Below are 21,021 nucleotides of genomic sequence, written 5' to 3'. Positions count from 1 at the left end.
AGGAATGCCTATTATATTTCTATTAAATGAATCTGTTGGGACCTAATGTTCTTGATTAGCTTGCAAAAATGAGTGCTCCACCATGAGTTTTTCTGTTTGCCTAAAGTAAACAGAGAATGAATTGCAATATGTTTAAGAGAGATTACACTCATGGCTTCCAAAAGGGAGGTTTAGATGAATTGGTACATCTTTCCTTCACAATCACCTTTCTTCTCAGCCCTACTAAAGTAAAATGTATCATTTGGCTAAATGTAAATATTTGTGGAGAGTCAGAATACAGGGTTATATTTTGAAACAAGAACGCTTTTTTTTTCTCATTATAACTATAGAGGAGGCAAGTAGTGGTGGAGGATCAAGCTGCATTAAAACCCATGTCTGCCTTCCCCAGAGAGGATGCAAGGCCAAACACTAATCTCGGTGTCCCAGATGCAACATCCAGCAAAGTCAAGCTGATGAGCTGCCGTAACCCAGTGTGGAAGCCAGCCCCCAGATTCAGGCAGTTGATCAGAGAAGCCCAGACTGGAAGGCAGAAACCCAGGGGTGGTGGACAGTCCCTGCTCCCTGCACTGGCCAGGGCACAGAGCGTCTTGGCCACACTTGCACTAGTGGATGCACAGGCTTTCCTACTCCTGAGACACCCCCTGTACTGACCCAACCCCTGGTTAGGTAATGACAATGGTTTTTAGAACCACAAGTGTTACTTGGAAGGGTCAGTTTGTTTCCATTATAGTTCCCCCCAGCCAAAAGTGAGGTGACCCACAAGATGGGATCTTGCTTCCTCTTAAACCCCTTGCAGAGTTCCTGTTGATTTCAAGGGCAGCAGGGTTATGTCCTGAGAGGAGGAAACTAGACAAACACAAAAAGCAGTTCCCTGGTGCAGTCACAATTCTTGTGCCAAATAACTGAAACTGTTTTTTCAAGGCCACACTTAATTACTGTGCCACTGGTCAAATCAGGCCTGATGAACCATCACGGCACACCAAGATGCCTCTGAAGTCTGTAGGGCTTCTTGGTGTTGGAAACGTTCTGGACTAGAGTTGGGAGACAACAGGATATAAGTCATGTATTATTTCGATAGAAAATCTGCTTTATTTTTAGTGCAAGCTATCAATGAACCAATAAATCCCCTTTGTGCTATTAAAATCAAGCATTCTTTTAATGCCCAGTTAATTATTCCTTTATTAATATGCATTGAAGTTTTTGCTTTATTATATCACTCCTGTACCTGGCAAAAGCTCAAGTCATCGAAGTTAGTTTTTCATGTGTTTTTTTTGAATAAGTTTCAGTTCTTGTTTAAGGAAGTAATAAAAGCAATTTATCATAGTTTTGCTATGCTATTGGAAACAAAATTGGCAGGGATGTAATCTGTACTCAAGTTGTATGTGAAAAAAAAAAAGTAGACAAATAATCAATATGTACCTTTGCTATCCTTAAAGATGTATTTTAGGAACTTTTAGAGAAAATATGTTGAGCCTAGGCTTGGGTGGTGGGGGAGCTAGTGTTGTTTGTCACAGATGCAATGTATTTTACAGAGAGGTAGTGTGTTTCTCTCTGTACTTTTACTTTTGGGGAAACAATGCTATATTAAATATTCCTGAGAGCAAGGCAAATTTCACAGGAACTGATCATTAAGATAACATCGTTCTCCTAAAGGCTAGCCAGTATTCCTACGTTTGCACTAGGAATAGTCTCCTTGGGGGGGGGGAGGGGAAATATGAAAGGAAGGAGTGGGGACAGCTGCTTCCTCTGAAAAAAAATATTTCCCCAGCAGTAAAAACTTACTGGGAGTTTAACCATGCAAGTTAGATGCTGGCTGAGTGAAAAGTTGAGATTATTTTTTTTTAAATGAAAGAGAAACTGAAACCTGTTTATGCTTTTGAGAACTGGGAAATCCTTGGGAGTTTTCTTAGTGCAGTTGTGAGTAAGTACTGTAATAGCCTGTCAGGTGAAGTTGGAGCTTTCGGCTCAAAAGTGCTTTCTTTGCTGTAGGCTTCGGCTGCCATTTTCCAGAAAGGTTTGTTCCAGTGAGTGCAGGCTCCTCTGTTTGGGAAGTGCTGGTGCTGGAGGGGTGCTGCCAGGCAGGAGCCAGGGGCCGGGGCACTGCTGCTGGGTCTGCCGGGAGCCGCGGCTACACCGCCTGAATCTTAACAGCCGCGGTCACGGCACGCACAGCGACTGTTAACTCCTCAGTACTCGGAGAGATTTGAAAGCACAGACAAACTGTATGCTTTCCTCATTGCTTGCCCCTCAGGATATAATCTGGTAGTGAGGGGCAACTCAGCTATTTGTTTTGGAGTTGGTTTTGTTTTGGTTTGTTTTTTTTTTGTTTTGAGAGAGGTCGATTGGAAATAGAAGGAACAAAGAGGTATAATTTAGGCAGAAGAAAACTCTGAAGTGCTTATGATAGTTCTGCACATTAAGAAAAACGGTGACAGTTAAAGATTTTGGTATAGAAAACTGTTGTGCAGTCAAGGGATTAGGTTAGGGAATTCATTCCCCATGCTAAATCTGGATACATTGTGTCATGCCAGTTGTAGTAGAGCACAGAAAACAAAGCGCTTAAGATGCTCTAGTCAATGACAATGCAAAATTTTCTTTGTGAACTTTACTGTATTTTTGAGAATCGTGTTTTCTTAAATTTAGCTACCCATGATAAATACTGGGAACTACATAAAACAAATTTATTTTTAAAGAGCCAGGCCAGAATCCTGTCTTGGCCAGCTGTCCACTCTCCTCCCATAGGCACTGCCTCAGGATTTTAATTTCTTATTCCATGAGTGGCTGGAAGCTTTTATTTCAGGCACATCTCTTTGTTACCAGAAGGAAAAGGCAGAATTTAGTCCTCTGGAAGCTGATTGTCAAGGAGCAGTACAGTTCAGATAATAGTGGATGTGGGGAAAAAGATGGGATTAACTGCAGAGAAAGGGTAGGCTGGAGTGAAAAGGCCAGTGAAAAGCCCTGGCTCTAGCTGGCTGAAATTCCTGAGCCATTGCCTAGAGAAAGGAAAAATCCATCTGGCACCTACCCAGGTTAGTCAGGGTAGGAAGAGCCGTGCTTGGATGCCTTTTAACAAAAGTGGGAAAGAAAAACCAACAGTTCGTCCTCCCCCCTTGCCTGATACCCAGAATATTGAGTCAAGGTTTCAGATTGGCATGCTGATGTATGAGCAAAGGAGGGTTTGATGGGCTAAGGAAATTAAACTCCAGGTTGCTTTCCAGATCATTTGTTTATGGAGATGATATGAGTACCACCCACAGCTATGGGATTATATGTAAAGCAAACAAATAACCAAACAAAACATAAATGTTCTGGGGAAAAAAAAAGTACACTCCAGTCCCACACCCAGCTGTGATCCATGGTTTTCCTGCAGTAAAATCACGATCTTTTGTACTTTGAAGTCAAAAAGTCTGCCTCTAATAGTTCTGCTCTGGGAGGATAAATTCGTGAGTCCAGTATGCAATGAATTATAAGGGAGTCTGGGTGCTTGGAAGCTGCTATGTAAAAGACACAAAAGAAAAAATGCTTGTTACTAGATTTAGTAAAAAATCACCTATGGTCAGTTATCTTTAGTTGCTAACAAAACAAAGCAAAGAAAGGTCTGAAAACACATCTACAACTGCAACGTGATCTACAACTGCAACGTGAAAGGTCTGAAAACACATCTACAACTGCAACAGGAAATGCAAAACATTTTTCTGTGAGCAAAAGGCCTTTGGGGAGACTATAGCAAGACTGAGAGGACCCAGAGCTATAGCTGATGTTTCACTTGAAGTCATGTTGCTTTGCTCTGTATGGCACATGTGGGGCACCCAGACAGGGCAGCAAGGATGCAGACAGGTTAACCTCAGCATTATGGTACTGGAAGATGGGAAAGATTTCATACCTACCAAACTGATTTAAAAAGCCCTGAGAATATTTGTGATCAGATGAGGCCAGTAGCTTTTGTAGTCATAGTCAAGTTAAATGTAAATATGCACAACGGTATCCTTTAGAGGCCATGAGAGTTTTGGTTTCAGAAAATGAGGTCTGAATTATTTTCTTTTAAGGTACGTGGCCTGTTTCCTGTGCCCCAGTACCAAGCAAAGGTGCTCCCTGTTAGTGCTTCAACATTAATAGAAAATAACCTCTCAGTAGATGTATAATTACAGTGCTTTCAAAGGAGGACTGAATTAGGCCAAGATACCTTTGCTCACCCCCTCTCTTGCCTTTCCACCCTTTTTATCTCCCATGCTGCCTTTTTTTTCTTAGCAGAGAGGTGAAAGAAAGCAAAGGCACTTCCCGTTGTAGCTCTCCCTGGCTCTTCCTTCACCCTGTTGGGTGCAAAGGGCAGAGGGAGAGCAGTTCCTTCATCCTGGCCCAGGCTTTGGGATGCCAGAACTTTCCGCCAGACAGCTGGCGCAGGACTGCTGCCCAGCAGCTCTGAGGGGTGCAAGGCCAGGCCTAGCCTTTATGATACCGACCTTGCAGCCAGGAGGTGATTTTCCCACCCTGGAAAGGCGGGAGGGGAGAGGGGTTGAGACCTATGACACCCTGTGGAGTCCCAGGTCATGGAGATGCTGGTGCCAAACCTGCTAAGAGTTACAATCTCCATGGCAGTGCCTACCACTCTTTCAGCATCAGTCCACGTTATCTGTGGCTCACCACTGGTGCTATTGTTGGGTGGTTTACTGGTGGTTTTTATCAGTTTCTTGCTCAGTTTGGTGCTGCAGGCTGAGAGCAATCGGTACTGCTGCGTGAGCTGCACCATGGTGTATGCAGTGATTTGAGCAAATTGCCATGCAAAACCCATAACAGCTGACAGAGAGCCAACCACTGGTTTCAGGGGCTTTGGATCAGGCACAGAGAGCTGTCAGAATGGCAGCTATGGCTCTGCAACAAAAATATTGAGAAAAGAATTGTAGCAGTGAATTGATACTGATGTTCTTAAGACGTCAGTAATCTTGGCCACATGAAATCCAACTTTTCTTTTGACTGAAATAACAGTGCAGCTCAGGTCATATCATAGGCTAATCGCCTGTAATGTTTCATTTTCAAAACCTAAATTGTTCATGAGTTATAGCAGAATATTTTAAAAAGAACCTCCCCAAAACACCACCAAAAAGCTCACCTTCTGTTTCTTTTCAAGCAAGGGCAACACACCAGGCAAAATTAGCGTGGAGTTTATTTGGTCCTTAATTGCTGCCAGGCTGTACAAAGGGCTGTGTGGTGGTGTTCACCTTACACACACCCCTAAAGACTGAAGTCCATGGGCACTAGGTGAATGCACTGAATAACGGCAAAGCTCAGCTCGCGGGCAGATTTGCAGCCCCAGAGGGGAGAGGAGAGAGGGGAGAGGGGAGAGGGGAGCCCCAACACTCAGCTCCAGCTGACCCTGCTTGCCCACTGCCTGCCTGCTCAGGTAGGCACCCACAGGGCACTGGCTGCCTTGGCACCTGCTCTCTGATAGACATCTCAACAGGATAATGCAGAACTAAATACAGAGCTGCTGCCTGCCAGATGCCCTGTGAGATGCTGTCCCTGGGAAATGATAGGCTCTACACAGATCTATTTACTCTTTCAAAACAAATGTGCCCACTGTCTTGCACAAAGCATGGGCTGTGTCCTTCTTGCCCTGTGTTTTAATTAAGTCTTTTTCTACCCTGTAATGGGAGTGAAGGCCATTGCTCACATTGTGGCAGCATGGGCTTGACGTGGAAGGTTTGTGTCCCGTTCCTGGGGCTGCAGCAGACCTTCTTGGTCATCTTGAGAGATTTCCTTGGTCTTTCAGGTCTTCTGTTCCCCTTCCTACATCCTGCACCACTATCCTGCTGCAGAAATATGTGGGTTTTTTTCCTTGACTCACAGCGTGTTTAGGACTCCACAACCTCTGATCCAAAGCCCAGTGAAATCAATAGGATCCCTCCCATTAACTTTAAGTGGGCTCTGAATGACACCCTGTATTTTGTAGACAAGAAAAGACAAACGACTGCTTTGAGATGTTTTCCCCCTCTCTGACCAAAAATTGCTGTAGGCCAGCTAACAGCTAATTTGAAGTGTAGAAAACATTAACTTTATTAATAATATTTAAGCTGAAGGCTGCAGTTAGGGACCAGCTGCAAGAATTTATGGAAAATAGAACCTTGTTGTAGCAAGTCTGAGATAGCAGCTCTGCTGGAAATAAGAGCCAAACCTCAATCCTTTTATACTCAGGGTTAGCGAGTGACCATGACCTACATCCTTAATAGGATTCCCCATGCCTCCCACAGAGGTGGGCAGGGGAGTGCCATTAACCCCTGAGGGCAGCAAGGAGGGTAAATCTGTGCTGGTTCCCAGCAACCCAGAAAATACAAGGTATAAAATCCCCAGAAGCCTGGGAAGCAGGGAGGAGGAAGGGAAGGAGGTGGGGATAAAAAGAATGAAGCTTCCCCCTTGGCCAGGGATGTAGTTTCCCACACAGGCAGGCTGGCACCCCTGGTAGCTCTATATAATCCCTGCCTTTTTGGTCCAGTGAACCGAATTAAGGAAGATGATCCAGGGAGCTAAAGAGGTAGAATAAAAAGTGTGACGGTGAGAGGGGCAGGCAGTGCGGGGAGATGGGCAATGGGAATGAGGCAGATTTGGGAAAGACCATGACTAGTGATGGTGGGTGTTTGACCTCCCAGAGCCAAAATGAGTCATGTTCCCTTTCCCACAGCACTTGCCTCAGGTACACTAGAAATAGCAAGCAACTTCTCCCCAGTGTTTCTAGCATTTTCCTTCATGCCAGTACAGGAACATTATTTTAGGATGTACTCCTTGACACTTTGTGAGCGGAAGCCTGCCTTTTATTAGAAGGAGGCCCATTTTCTAATTTTTAACATCACCATTATTATTATTTTGAAAGAGAAGCAAAATGCATTTATTAAAAAGGAAAATAATGAAAATCCCATTATAGCACAAATTCTGTCATCTTCTTTCCCAGAACAAGCATTAAAATTTTTATTAATAAATGTGCAATTACTGGTGACCTCTGAATAATTTCTCCAACATTAATTTTTCCTCACTGCAAAACTGTGTTGTATCACTCTATTTTTACTCTTTGCTTTCCTCATTTGATGTGTTTACTGAAATTATAATTTTCATATTAAACATGTTCTCATTGAAAAATTGCCTTTTCCAAAATTATTTTTTAAAAATACTGATCTTTTTATTGACTGGGAATTTAAACAAGTGAAAAATTAAGAAACGGTTATCTGAAAATACAGTTTTTAGTAGGTTACTTCTTAATAATGTTTTCAATAAACTTTAAAGTAAAAAGGCCTGAAAAAATGTCAGGCATCCCCTGCCCCTCAGCACTCTATAAAACTAAAAAAAAAAAAAAAAGCAAGTTCATATTCCTTGGAAAGAAAACTAGTTGTGAATCATGGCTTTGCTCTATGAAACTGGCATTCATAACCAATTTAAATAAATTTCAGACAGTTTTTATGGAATGTTAAAGAATAAAGATATGCCTTGTTCCAAAGGAAGTGAAATGCGGTGAAACAAAATTCATCGAATTTCCTTCCACATAAATTGGAAATAAAATTTCCAAACTCATAACCCAGACCTATGAATAGTTTCTTGGGATCTGTGCAGGAGATATGGATAACTGAGCAGTGTCCGAGGGACACCCTGGCAGCTACCTGGGAGGAGCCCCCTTGCCCCGCATCTCCATGTGGCCAGACCTGCAGCACAGTCTCAGGCCATTGAACTGCCTTTAGCCCCCCGGTGCTCAGATCCTTTTGCACCTCTGACCCTGGCTGTCACTCATGCAGGGTGTTAATGAGAAGGGGTTTTGTCAGGTCTGAAAAGATGCCTACCAAGACCAGTGTGACTTTCTGTAATGGTGCGGTTGGCTTATGCCACATCTTGCTACATGTGTTGTCCTCCCCATTAAAAAGGAAAAGATTTTGGAGGCTTTGACCCCTTTAAGAGCCAACATAGAGCAGTAAGAGAGTGGGATTTTGAAAGTCAGGAGCTCATGCTCTTTTTATTTCTCAGAGTTAATATCCAGCCTGTTGGAAGGAGGGTTGAAAAGAGCCCGGCCACCCTTCAGGTGGACTGCAGTGAGGCTTGGGGGTGCCCTGTAATTGAGCGTGTGGCCCCTCTCTTTGGGAATCCCTAGGACTGTGCAGGTCTTCCAAGAGTGACTTTTCAATAAGGCAGATTAATGCCACGCAGCAACCTGAATGCACACCAGGGCAGATCTGTCTGCAAGGAGCACATACCTCACTGCTCTCTGCAGCAGACACCTTTTTTACATCTCAGCAGTGAAGTGTATTATATTGCTTTCAGAATGGGAAAAAAAAAAAACCAAAATATAAATCCTGCATTTTATTATAGAAGTTAATACCAATAATTACTTAAAATCTAATGAATTTCAGTTCTCACTTAATCGCTTTTGAGTAGTTCACTTAACTTATTAAAAAGAAGCAAGGACATATTCATTTAATGAGCAGCAGCAGCCTTGGCCTAGCATCTGCCTACATTCTCTTTTCAATTAATCAATTATAGTCCAATGGTGTGTAATTACACATTAAGAAAGTTATTGGATATCGCAGCATGGCTGTCCCAGGGGGCTCATGAATACACTAATATAACACACCTGTAATGACCTGTTCTCAGATCTGCAAATTGCTCCCATTTCTCTCTCTCTCTCATTGCTAAATGAAGATGAGAGCAATTACCATTAACTTTTTGAGTCATCTAGTCAATGAGAGAGAAAAAAAGATCCCTACCAGCATTCATAATAAATCTGCCTGTTGTTACGAATATTTTAACTGCACCAGGCATTGAGCTGGAAGGCACTGGGCGTGCACTGGGATCTCACAGGGCTGTGGGGACCTCGGCACATGTTTCAGGCCACTGTGGGGCCCGAGCACATGTTTCACCTGGACGTGAGGAAAATCTTGTCAGGTCACATCCAGGCATAAATTATCTGGCTTGGTTTGAATCAAACCAAACTCTGGAACTGATCCCTATGCAGTGGCTCTAAGTCTTTGCATAGCAACTAAGCCGTGTTGCTATTGTGTGGAGGTTTTTTTCGAACGCTAGAAAGAACAAAATTTACTATGTAATGGCAGAAAGCCTTTGGTTGTGTGAGAGGTTACAGTCACCAGTGTTCTCTGGCTAATGTATAGCAAATGAAACCAAAGAGAGACTCTTAATCTGCATAATGAAGTCTGACAGATTCTAAATTGGTGATTTAGTCAACCGAAGGGCCCAAAAATGCTCTGTGAAAGTGAGCTTTTGCTGGCTTCATAAGTCAAACAGGGGTTGGTATCTGTCAACATTTTTACAAATGTTGTCATGCACAGTGTGGTTCTGATGTGCTGTTGTCTCTCTCTCTCTGGGAAGAAGTGCCTCTTTCTCTACATGAAGTTTTCTTGTTCATGTGTTCATTTGCAGACCGGGGTCTTTTGTGTGGGTGTACGTGCATATCAATGTGCAGCAGCATCTTGAGCTCAGCTGTTCTTTACAAGCAGAGTCCATTTTGCTGATAGTAATTTTAATTATTTCTATGCTGTATGCCGTGCACCAAACAAGCATTAACAACTTCAGTGAAATCTCCATCATGCCAGAAGTTACTTCTCTTTTTAAGGACCATGCATGTCTCTTTGTGCTTGATATCCCTCAGGAAAGCACTCCTGTGGGACTCAGGTGGTCAAATGTTGCCCTCAGTTGCATTCATCACCAAGCAATGGATGTTCCACTCTGAGCTTTAGCTGGGTTCACATTCCATTCTGGTTTTCACCTGTGCCATGTTTCTTCCCAGTTCCACAGCACCCTTTGGTTTACAACACGATTCTGTTTACATACTTAGCTGTAGCATCTTGGTGTTTGACATCTGGGCTGGACTCTCTCTGTAGGTCCCATTGCTAGTTAACAGAGGAAGACAAACACTTCCAGAATGTCATTTACTCAAAATAATTAGGTTCTGATTTAGGATTCGTTAAACCACCTTTAGATGTGCCTGTATCTGTTCATTAACTAGAGAAATACCTTCCATATGACGCCTTCCTTTTCAATAGCTACATTGAACTGCATACTTCTGCATGTGTCATAACTTCAAGCTTGCATGTGGAGACATTCAGTTCAAGCAGAGGGACTGCTGTATGCCTGAAGTATGTTTAGATGTTTGGTCTCCAGCTTTGAAGTGGGAATGCTGTTACTTAATTGCTTTTGCATGCTATTTGAGATTGAGATTAGAATGTTAGAAAAGTAAAGCAGTATCTATTATTTAATGTTGTGTTATACTCCAGATAGTTAACACCAGCACCTTTATTTGCAGAGAAGTTCATTTATTATGAATTATTATCTGACAGAATAGGAGAAAACGGATCCCAGGGTTTACTTTTAGATATTTAAAAATAGTTTGACTGCCCAGGCAGTGCATAGTAAGTGAAGCAAGCAGAGCAGTGAGTGTGAATCCCACAAAATGACCAAAGTGTGCATGTATACCATGTTCTCAGATTCTGCTTAGGGCACAGCTTTCTTTATGCTTGGGACCAAAATTAATTTCTGGGGTTTTTTTTTTGTTCGTTTTTTTTTTTTTTTTTTTTTTTAAATCAGTGCCTGAATGATCAATTAAAAATGTCTTAAACAGAAAAATGAACACAATTATAGTCTGGAGATTTAAGATACATTACAGTATTTGGTTGTACAGGCTAGTTAAATAGTGGTCCTAAAACACCTGTCGGCTGGTCCTTAAATTGTGTAGTTTTTGTGTGTCTGATGGGGAGGAAGAGGGTATTTTATTCATCTGAAAAAATCTGTTTCTAGCTGCAAAAATTTGTTTCTAGCTCTATTCTCTGCAAGAGTCTATAACTCTTTGCATGTCACTTTCCTAATTGAGCAATAAACTGTATTGTACTAATACTTTTTATTATGAGGAATAAACGTACTTCTTCTAGACAGGCAAAGGAATAATTGACCACCTGTGGCCAGTCCTGAATGAACATTACTGCATGTACCACTGAAATTAATGTCTCCTTAGTCAAGATAGGAAACAGTCATTTTCTGGGAGATTTTTTTGTGGTTAGGAAGTTAACACACATGATACATTTCCACTTGCTAACAACGTGGATTCCCAGCTGCCAAGGGAAGCACTTGGTGCTCACTCAGTTACTGACGCTCTGCCTTTGGGATTCAAACAGCACCTTCATTTGTTAAACACATTAAGTGAGGGGCCAGATTCTGCTTGAGCCAGGGATACCTTTACATCACTCTGGCAGTAGAAAGAAGTCTCGAAAGGTCGTGTGCATGTAATGTACTCCTGTGGCCCATTTCTACTGCCAGCGTGGTGCAAAGGAGTCCCAAAGTGGATGAGGCTCTGTCCTGAACGTGGGGTTACGTAATGCCGGAAGATAGCGCTAGGACATTGTGCTGGTGGATCGTGTTACAGCTGGCCCAGCACCAGGCCCTGAGGGCTGAAGGATGCTGGAAACTGGAATATTAAAGAGCTAAGAGATTAACTCACTAGAGAGAAATGGTAAATGCTTCTCTTATCAGTTACTTTTCACTTTGTATTAAACGTCTCTGGGACCGTATCGCATGTAAATCGCCAGATCTGTCAGGGTCCAATCTCTTTGTTAAATGGGAAGCCCAGAGTGCCATGAGGAGAGCACTCAGGTGAGCCCCCCAGATCTGCACACACCTTTACAGGCACAGGGATTGTGCAGGGCCTGGGAAACGTGTCCTGTCTTCTCTTACATCCTATTTTTTCCTCTCGGAGAGATTGCAGGGGGCTGTGTGGAGCAAGTCCTCTTCTCCCCTGTGGGTGTGCTCAGTGCATTGCCACAGGGCTTTGTGCTGTCAAGTAGTTGTAGCTGATGTGCTTGCACAGTCTGGCAGTCCAGCTTTAGGTCCCTTTTTCCTCCAGCGTAAACTAGGGCTGAAAGCTTCCCCACGAGTGAGGCACGGCAGAGGCCTGGATGAGTGCAAGCTGTCCAAAGTTCAAATGAGATTAGATCGAGATCGTTGCGGTCGATGAAAGGCAATAACCAGCGGGCCTGGCTCTTGACATACTCCCTGCATAAATGGAAATATTTGTCCGCATTGGTTATGAAAATCCTTCCTTGGGGACCTCACTGATATCTCAGCTGCCCTAAGTCACCACACAGCTGCAGTGATAGAGGTGGTGACTTTTCTTTCTGATCCTGCCCTGGTGAGATGTGTCCCTTGGGTGTCCCCGAGCTGCTGTTCCTCTGTGGCCACCTCTGCACCCAGCCAGGAGGCAGGGGATGAGCAGACCACAGCAGCCTGCTTGGGTGAGCTGCTGTACCGTACTCGCATTCTTGGAAAGCAGGCCGTGCTTGCCTCCATCAAATTTACTATAATCCCACTGCTGTTTTCCTCCAGCTCAGCTGAGTCAGCATGAGTGCTAGGAGGAGTCAACATGTAGATGAGTTTGGCCCAGTTTCCCCCCTCTGTTGTTAGAAAAAGCTGCTGAAGGCAAATCTGATTAACACAGCAGAGAAAACAGCTCTGCTGTAAGACACTGAGGACTGCTGCTGGTGCAGGTACCTTGTGTGCAGAAGGCAAAACACCTTTTTGAATGTTTGCTGACTGATGGGCACTGCAGTTCATGGTTTGTGTGTGCTGTCTGCAGGTGCCTAGGTGCTGAGCTAGCAAAATCCTGCATGGTCTAGGGAATCCAACTTTTCTTATCGGAGCCCCTTTTTGAGTGGCAGCCCATCGACATTACAGTGCATTGCCACTGCAGGAGTGTTGTGGAAGTACCACATCCGTAATGTGCCAAGCCCTGGTTCTGAACCAAAACCCATCCTGATGAATGTGGGTACTTATGCCTGAGGTATGAGCTACTGTGGTCTGGGGACCTCCCAGTGCTCTCAGAGTTAGAAAGCTGCAAAGAGGGCAAATCCAAAATAGCCTGGACCTTGTTGGTCCTCCAGGAACTCTGCACAGCTCTATCTTAGAAGAGCTTGGCTTTGGACAGTGCCCGGATTGCAGCACTTGGAGGGAACCAGAAATGTTTAAATGTCACATTGTTTTCTTACTGCTGCTTCTTTCCTGGGTGGGATTTGCTCCTTTTCATAGCTGTGAACAGAGCACCCAGCTGAGCTCTGAGCAGGTCACCCACAGTTAGAGATAGACGCTTCATCTGAATATATATACGGTGAAAACCTAGAAATGGAAAAGATCCATGAGTTCCTCCATCCAGTGCTTCGTTTCTAAAGCATATCTGTAATGTGCTGTAGGCTGAGGAGGTGGAGGTGGGGGGGTAGAGGAAATCGCTCATTTTTCTGTAAATGTAGAAGCAGTGAGTAACACAATCTAGTCTGAGAGAAACTGCTCTGCAGTCTCAAAAGGGTGCGCTCCACTTCGGACAACCTTGCTCTTCAGTGAAGGCATTGAGGGGGACTTTGAAGCTATACCTGGCACCCCTGCCTGTAAGCATGATAGAGAAAGAAAGCAAAAGAAGAAAGAGAAAAGGGCACAAACTTTTGGTGAGGACAAGGAAGTGATTTCAGGTGTTTGTGTCGCGACATGAACCTTGCATGTCTAGTATCTTCCTGAGCACAATATACCCTGGAGGGCGGAGGAAACGGTAACGGACAGAAATGGGATGGAGGGAGAGAAAACTACGTGCAGATGTGGCATCTGAAAAAATCCAGAAACAATGCGACTATTTTTAGTGAAAGTGCAAACAGCGATAGATGCCACAGGGCTGCTGTCACTAAAATTTGGCTATAAGCAACAGATTCGTATTTAAACAAGTCTGCTTTGCACATTGAAATGAGCAAACGCTCAAACTGTGCTTGTTTGTTTGTTGTGTAGAAGCCATCAGCTTTCGTTCCTTATCCCTTCACCACGGTGGTGATGCAGAGTCATGGTGATGGATCCCCTGTCTGTCTAGCTTATCTGCAAGGCCACAAAACATTTATATCTTATCTGGCATGATAGGCTGTTCTCGTGCAACAGTGGAAAATAGAAATTTGGGACTGCCCTTGCAAAAGTACCATCTTCTGCAAAACATTGCCATTCCGGTAAGCTCACTTGGCACAGTTTGCACAGCTAAGCACATCCACTGTGAAACCTAACACTGAGATGCACATGAATAAAATCACAAAAAGTCAGGAATGGAGCAGACATCAGAGAACTTTCTGAATGCAGGGGGCAAACCAGCAAGGATGGATTTCCTGTGGTTTCTTTCCTGCTTAGAAGGGTTCTGTTTCACCTCTGGTAAAAGGCCTTCAGCTTACACCAGCATTATACTTGGCCAATTATCTTATTTAGGTATCTCATATATATTTAGGTCTTGAAAAGGTCAACAGCAGACTATGGCTGGGCAGGGGGTTTTGAAGCTGTAGAATTAGAAGCTTTACTTCTAGCATCGTTAGAAAATAATTGCTTGTGAATGTCCAGGGATTTGAATCTACATGTTGGTGCTCTGAAAAGGAGTGTAGGAAGGTTTAAAGCATTGAAACAGCTGCTGCTAACATTACACTCGTTGCAGACACTGAGCAGGGAGCAAGTGGAGCACATCAGGGGCAGAGGTGCTGCACCTCACCTGCCTTGGTACCCTTGCTCCGGGAGCCTGTCTCCTCAGACTGTTCCCCTTGTGACTGCCCCCAGCACAAACGTGCTCCTCTGTCCAAGATTCATGTGAGCTGGTACATGTTTGGCAAAAGCTGCAGTGAGGCGAGGATCATCCCTGCAGCACTCCAGCCAAGCTGTTTTTACCTAAGGTTATCTGCTATTCTTCCATTTTTTTTTTTTTTTTTCTTTTCTGCTCCTTGCATCTGTTTCCTTAGGTCTCTCTTTTCCTTCTGAGTATCTCTCTTCCTTCATTAATGTCTTTCCATTCTTTCAGTTTAACTACCTTCTTTGTCAGGTTGATGATAAGTCACATCACTTATTTTTTAAGCCCCTACTTTTTTTTCAAAGTTCCTGTTGTCTTTGGCTCTTTGATGCTGTTAGTTGCAGAAAGTCCCCATTCCTAAGTGTTATAAGTCCACGATGTTCCTAAATGTGATTTTTTACCATCTAAAATCCTGCGAGTCACCTACTGCTGTTCACAGCGTGATTTCTGAGTATGACCAAACTGACTTGTGATTCTGAACACCAGCCCTGAGTTTCTTGTGAGGAAGACTGCCTTGATGCTTGGTATTAGACTGGTCCTTAATGAGGCATCAGTTCACTCCTCACCTCTGTTACAGATATTTCCTGTGACCTCAGCCAAGTCACTTTATCCTTCTTTGTCTCTGCTCACCATTCAGAAAATGGGCATAATTGCACTTCTGAAGATCATGTAGAATTGCAGCCATGAATTCCTCCTGCTCACTTTGCCTTTACCTCATCCCTTTTGTCTGAATGATTGTCAGCTGGGATAAAATACCATCAAATAAGAGTAGCCATGGTCAGTGCAAAGCTTACTGTCCAAGTAGCTGGCCCAGCTGCTCACCATATCCTAATAACATTGATAGCAGAGAGTCAGCTTTCTTACCACTTGCATAGTGGTCTTGTGCGCTCTGAGGAGCTTCCTATGCTATCTGTGAATAGCAAGCAGAGAAGTTCCCAAGGCAGGGTGCTCAGGAATTCACTGTGGTTGTTGCTAGACAAAGAGATAAGATGGCTTCCATTGAATGCTTGCTCCACCACATTCTTAGCAGAAAATGTGGGGCCTTGGAAGTAGGAGAGGGAAGGAGGCAAGGCAATTGCTCCATTTGGAAAACCCATCTCTGATTTTCCTCCTTGATCTGCATCTTCTTTCCCTCCTCCACCCCACTTTAGTTCTGTGACAATACTGAAATAAAGGGGTGTGAGTTAAAGGCATCCTTAAGGCTTTCAGTGTTGCCAAGTAATGCTAATAGCACTTCCTCTCTCACATACCTGCTTCTGAATGTGAATGTCATTTAATTATTGTGATGTTGCAAATTAAGGTGCCCACACACAAATTCAATATGGATGTAACTATTAGAAGAGGAATGCAAATTAATCACACACCAAAAGCAAGTGGTGTGTTTTTGATTTGTCATCTGATTTATTGTCATTTACTTCACGCGTCTCAGACAGCACCACCTGAGTCAGGAGCAGAGAACCAGCCCTTTGTACATAAACCTTGCTCTTAAATCTACACTTCACAAGAAGTGGCAACTGACATAAAATGTTTGTTCTTAAAATACAACTGAGAGTGTAGTTTCAAAGCATTATGTCCATCTCAGGTGAGGAACACAAGGGAGGTATGACTTTTGATAGACAGATACACACCTCCAAAAGTAAGCACTGCATACAGTACTATTCATATACATAACGTACGTCAAAACATCTTCAGTGAAAATCTGAACTACACAAGGAAGAAAACTCAGCCTGCAACCAGTTTAAATGTGTTGGTCAAGTGATCTAAGAAGGTCTGTAGGCTTGGGCTTCCATAGCTAGGGCACATTGTTTGCCTACCAGATAATTACTGCGGTTTTCAATTTTTAGGTATCTCTTAGTATTGAATTTTTCAATTCTAGTCAGTCAGCCTTGTGTTTTGGGGTGAGGAGCACAATCTTGGTGCAGCCTGGGCACGTCTATAATGTGCTTTCACTCTCCCAACCTGTAAAGAGTCTTTCTTTGATTATACTGTGCACTGCTCACCATGCAAGCAGCTCATTATCCCAGACATTTCAAGACTAATTTATAGGACATTTGGTTAATTTGCATAAGCCATCCAGTACACAGAAAATGTCTGCACAATAAAGTAATGTGCCGAAATCAGGATTTATATGGAAAATACATGAATACTGGGGGGGACACACACATGCACACAGACCACGACGTTTATAAGAAGCTGACATTAGCACTGATCTCTAAACGAAAACCTCTGATAAAAAGTCACAGAATTCTGCCTTTCCGTCTGCTGTACGTGAAGCTCCCATATAAGTTTCTGCTTTGAATCTTGCTCATCTCTTTATTAAGTAAGATGGGTTTTGATCCTTAAAATGGCCTTGAAATATGAATACTGAGCACTGTTGGCTTTGTCTAAAAAGGAAACAAAATCCCCCAAACTGAATGCAAACGGAGAGCTGTGTGTTCAGCTATCACTGCGACGAGCCTTGCGCGTTCGCTGCTCTGATTATTACCTTCACACCAGAAACAGGAGGGCCTGTAATCCTTGGAACAGCTGACATCTAAAGTGCTGATTCTTCCTGTACTTTGAGTTAGTCAGTCCTTGATCTCCGTGCCTGGCATTCAAGTGTGGCTGTCACTGAAACCTGACCTCGTGGTCCCTTCTTCTGCAGCCCTGTTTGTCTTCTGTCGTTCAGAAATGTGCAGCTTCTGTCCTCAGAGCTCTGAATTAGAGCTGCACAGGTCAAAGGAGCAAACAGGAGAATTGTCATTATTGGATCCTATGCCTGCCCTTGATTTAGGTGTCATTGTTGTGTGTTTTTTTAATAAGAATCATAAAATAAGAATGTTGCAAGATGTTTTTTAAGTGAACCTTTCCCCTGCAAGATGATACTGCCTTTCCGTGATCTCTAACACAACTGCTTCACCTGCAGGTACAGATGGTTTTGCTCCCTTCTTTGCAAAGCCAGCCTGGGATTTGAAAGCCAAGTTGGGTTTCTTTTTTCTCTCCCTAACATGTCTTCTGCCATTATGAGGCCTCTGAAGAGCACATTAAGTCCATATTTACCCCTGTGAAATCTAATTAACTTCCAGAATAACTGTGCAGGTGTAACTGAGATCTCAGTTTGAAGGCAGCTTTGCTCCACTTACTATAATTGAAGGAACTGTTTGGCCAGCAGCATTTCTATTAGTAGTAATGCTGTTTGAAAAGGAAATAACTTAGTTGGACTTGTGGACTGAATTTGTAGGTATGCCAGCTAGAATTGCATAAGTGAATGCATATATATCTACTTACTTGTAAATAGAAGCTAACTTGAGCTGGAAATCACATGTACAATAAACATGTAATCCTGATGCCATTGCTACAAATTCATTTCCCAGGGCAGAGCTACAGTTTCAAGAGCCTGTTTCAGTGCTTTATTGTTTTGAAGGTCTGTTGATTGTTCGCTTTGGTGCATCACGTGTAGTTCCAGTTAGGTGAAACCTGCTGGGTATTTAATGGCTTGTTCAGCCTGAACCAGAAGTGAATAGAGGGAAATAATGTGTTGTAGGGAGAGAAGTACTCTAGATAAAGACTTTTTTTTTTTTTTTTCTGTTCTAGATTTTGTTACTCTATTTTATCTGTTATTCTGTGCTTTGAGATTAGTATTTTCAATTGCAAGAATTTATGGCTATTTTAAATCAAACAGTACTGTGGTTTTCATGGAACTGACAGCATTAGCTTGAACATAATGAATATGTTCAACAGAACAATACATGCAGCTTTTTGGTTTACTCTCTTCCAACTTGAATCACTTCTTACTAGTCTAAGATGTTAAGAAGCACATTTTTTTCCTCTGGGGATTTACAGTTTCTCTTAGTGTTTTGATTACTTGTGAATAATTTGATAGAAAACTCCTTACACATGTGCCTGTGATGTACAGCATCTAGCTTGGATTTGGTTTTTGACTGATCCCTAATAGCTGAAGTTACTGTATACGACAAAAAACATTTGTGACGCTGTCGAGAAAAATCTCTCTTCTGCGACTTGACTCAAATTTGTTATTTGTATAGCTCCATGAAGTTCAATAGATGTAAATACAGATTAATTATTTAAAAAGTAATAGGAAGGAATGAGCTTCCGAACATGTAGTGTTTAATTATTTAAAACCTGTAATGGAATTTCAACCCTTGCACATGCTTCTGATCTCTTGTTGTGCTTGGACAAGTGATTGAGGTTAACTGGCATGTCCCCACTTCCCAGTCATCTCCCCTCCTATATCACAGGGTGACAAATGTGACTGGTAGATGTGAAGAACAGCCAATATTCTCAGCCATGTCTGCTAGTAAATACATTATTCTGAACTTTGTCTTCCCTTCCCCTGGTACTGTACTGCATCCTGCAATAAGCCATTCCATGTAACATTCCATATAATGAGATGCATATAATTGTGCAAGTGTGCATGCGTCTGTACCTGGCCACAGCGGACCAAATCCCAAAATCAGGGCTTGAACAAATGCCTTCATGATTCCTGACCCCACAGAATGGAAAGATCCCCATAGGAATGTTACGCTTAGGTCATTTGATGGTGGTGGTTCAAAGCACCCACCGTATGTGATTGATGAATGATTGATAGGTTGATTGTACTGGATGTTGTACATGCATGTAGAACAACTGATTCCCATTTCAAAAAACCTGTGCTCTAAGTAGGCTAGTCAGATACGGGGAAACCTTCTCCCCATTTAAAAGGAGGAGGAGGGTCAAAGATACAGACTGAAAATAAAGAACATACGAGCCTCCCTGCTTTAGAGAGCTGCCTGAGCTTACCCTCCTTTCACTCCCTCTGCAATGGATGGAGAGAGAGGGGGAGTTCTGCTGGGACTGGTTCAGAGCCTTAGTTAGGTTCCTGTGGTGATCCACCCTCATGAGATGCCTATCTTTGTCCACAGACCTGAGACAGGCAGTCAAAGTAAACACCTGAAATGGGTCTGTCTAGATCATTTCACTGCCTACCCTTCCCCTTGTTCAAAGTTACACAGTGATTTTGTGTTTGCAGGGAATGACTAACGTCAATTTGGCAAGTTCCATCTCAGCATCCTAGCTACATAACCTTCCTTCTTTTACTGTTCTAAATCACTAGATGAGGGGCACTTGATCCAGGGTGGGTGTTAAAATAAATTTAAAGAAAAGTCCTTAAAAGAAGAGCATACACTTAAATGCATTGAACAAATACACAGTTAGGAGTCTTTGTATGTGGTGGCTACTAGTCTTCATCTACCAATAAGATCTCAACTGTTTGATGGGGAATATTTCCAGTGCTGCCCTACACTGTGAATTTGTTGTCAGAGGGAGTTTTGTGGAAAGACCTAGGGAAGGAAGAAGGCTGGAGAAATCAAGATTGAGTTAGTCCTTTTTGAGGAGGAGGCTAAAGAGCATAGCTGTCTTGAGAGCCTCACTTGCAATACAATCACAGGGTGAGTGTTTAAATATATTGATTTCTTTTGTCCTGGTCAGCAGCTTCCACGTAACTGCTTCTTCACACCAGTCATGCAACGAGAAAATCATCTGCATGATCTTGTAAATGTGAAAGGGTTGGCCGTGATGCATTTACATAATAAACTCTGTGCAGCCCCAGACAGTCCCAGAGTGCACCATATATAGAGGCAAGGAATGATGAGTGCCATCGACAGTAACACAATGCATTACTTAAGGGTCCTCTGTAATTGTGTTCTTTACCGAACAGCGTGTCTGATGCCTTCGGCTGTAATGTACCCTCTTTGGTGTGAAATTCATACTTCGTGCCAAATTCAACTCTCGGTTACATGGTTTAGATTGAAAAAGCAACACTGGCTTCAGTAGAGTTATCCCAGATTCATCCTGGGGTTGCTAAGAATAGATTTGATTTACGTAAATAGCTGGGTGTCAGGTATACTCCAGTGCTAAGCACTTTCTAAACAGAGGGATAAGTAAGACCTTTTCATTTGAATAGGAAAGACCTAATGGGACTTTTTTTCCCCCCACAACTATACCTACTTATAAAGAGGTAGGTGTAAATCACCAAGGAATAAGCTTAATTTTCTATTCCTTGAAAATAAGCAAATGTTTCGGCCCTGACCATAGTGAGCAGTAGGTCTGTGAAGGGCTTGCCCTCCCATCCTCAGGCACCACTCACAAGTAAAGCTGGTTGCTGCCCACCACCCTCAGAGCCAATGTATCCTGTCAGAGGAAGCCTGGCTTCATGGCAGGAATGTTCATAAAGAGGGGCATTAGCAGAAGACAAGGAAGATTTCACATACATTAGTTCACCATATGTTTGGCTCTAGACCGTGGTTTCAAACCTTTATAACTCCTCATTTATTATGTTTAAGGCTAAAATCCTGGAAAACAGTGGTTTAAGATAGCTAAGGACCATAACAGTCATGGTAAATGCTACCTACCAGAGACAGACGACCTTCCTGCTTCCTTTC

The 21,021-nt window shown here is 42.9% G+C and overlaps 1 protein-coding gene across 1 annotated transcript in view; it reads left to right on the top strand.

Moving 5' to 3' along the window:
* Positions 1 to 21,021, top strand: part of SOBP (sine oculis binding protein homolog (Drosophila)) — a 101,711-nt gene that overhangs the window by 65,908 nt on the left and 14,782 nt on the right. The window lies entirely within an intron of this gene.

This window comes from Merops nubicus, unplaced genomic scaffold (assembly GCF_000691845.1).
Source record: "Merops nubicus isolate BGI_N331 unplaced genomic scaffold, ASM69184v1 scaffold19514, whole genome shotgun sequence".
In the NCBI taxonomy this organism is placed as follows: Eukaryota; Metazoa; Chordata; class Aves; order Coraciiformes; family Meropidae; genus Merops; species Merops nubicus.
The sequence above is the reverse complement of the archived record's forward strand: the minus strand, read 5'-3'. Positions and strand labels throughout refer to the sequence as shown.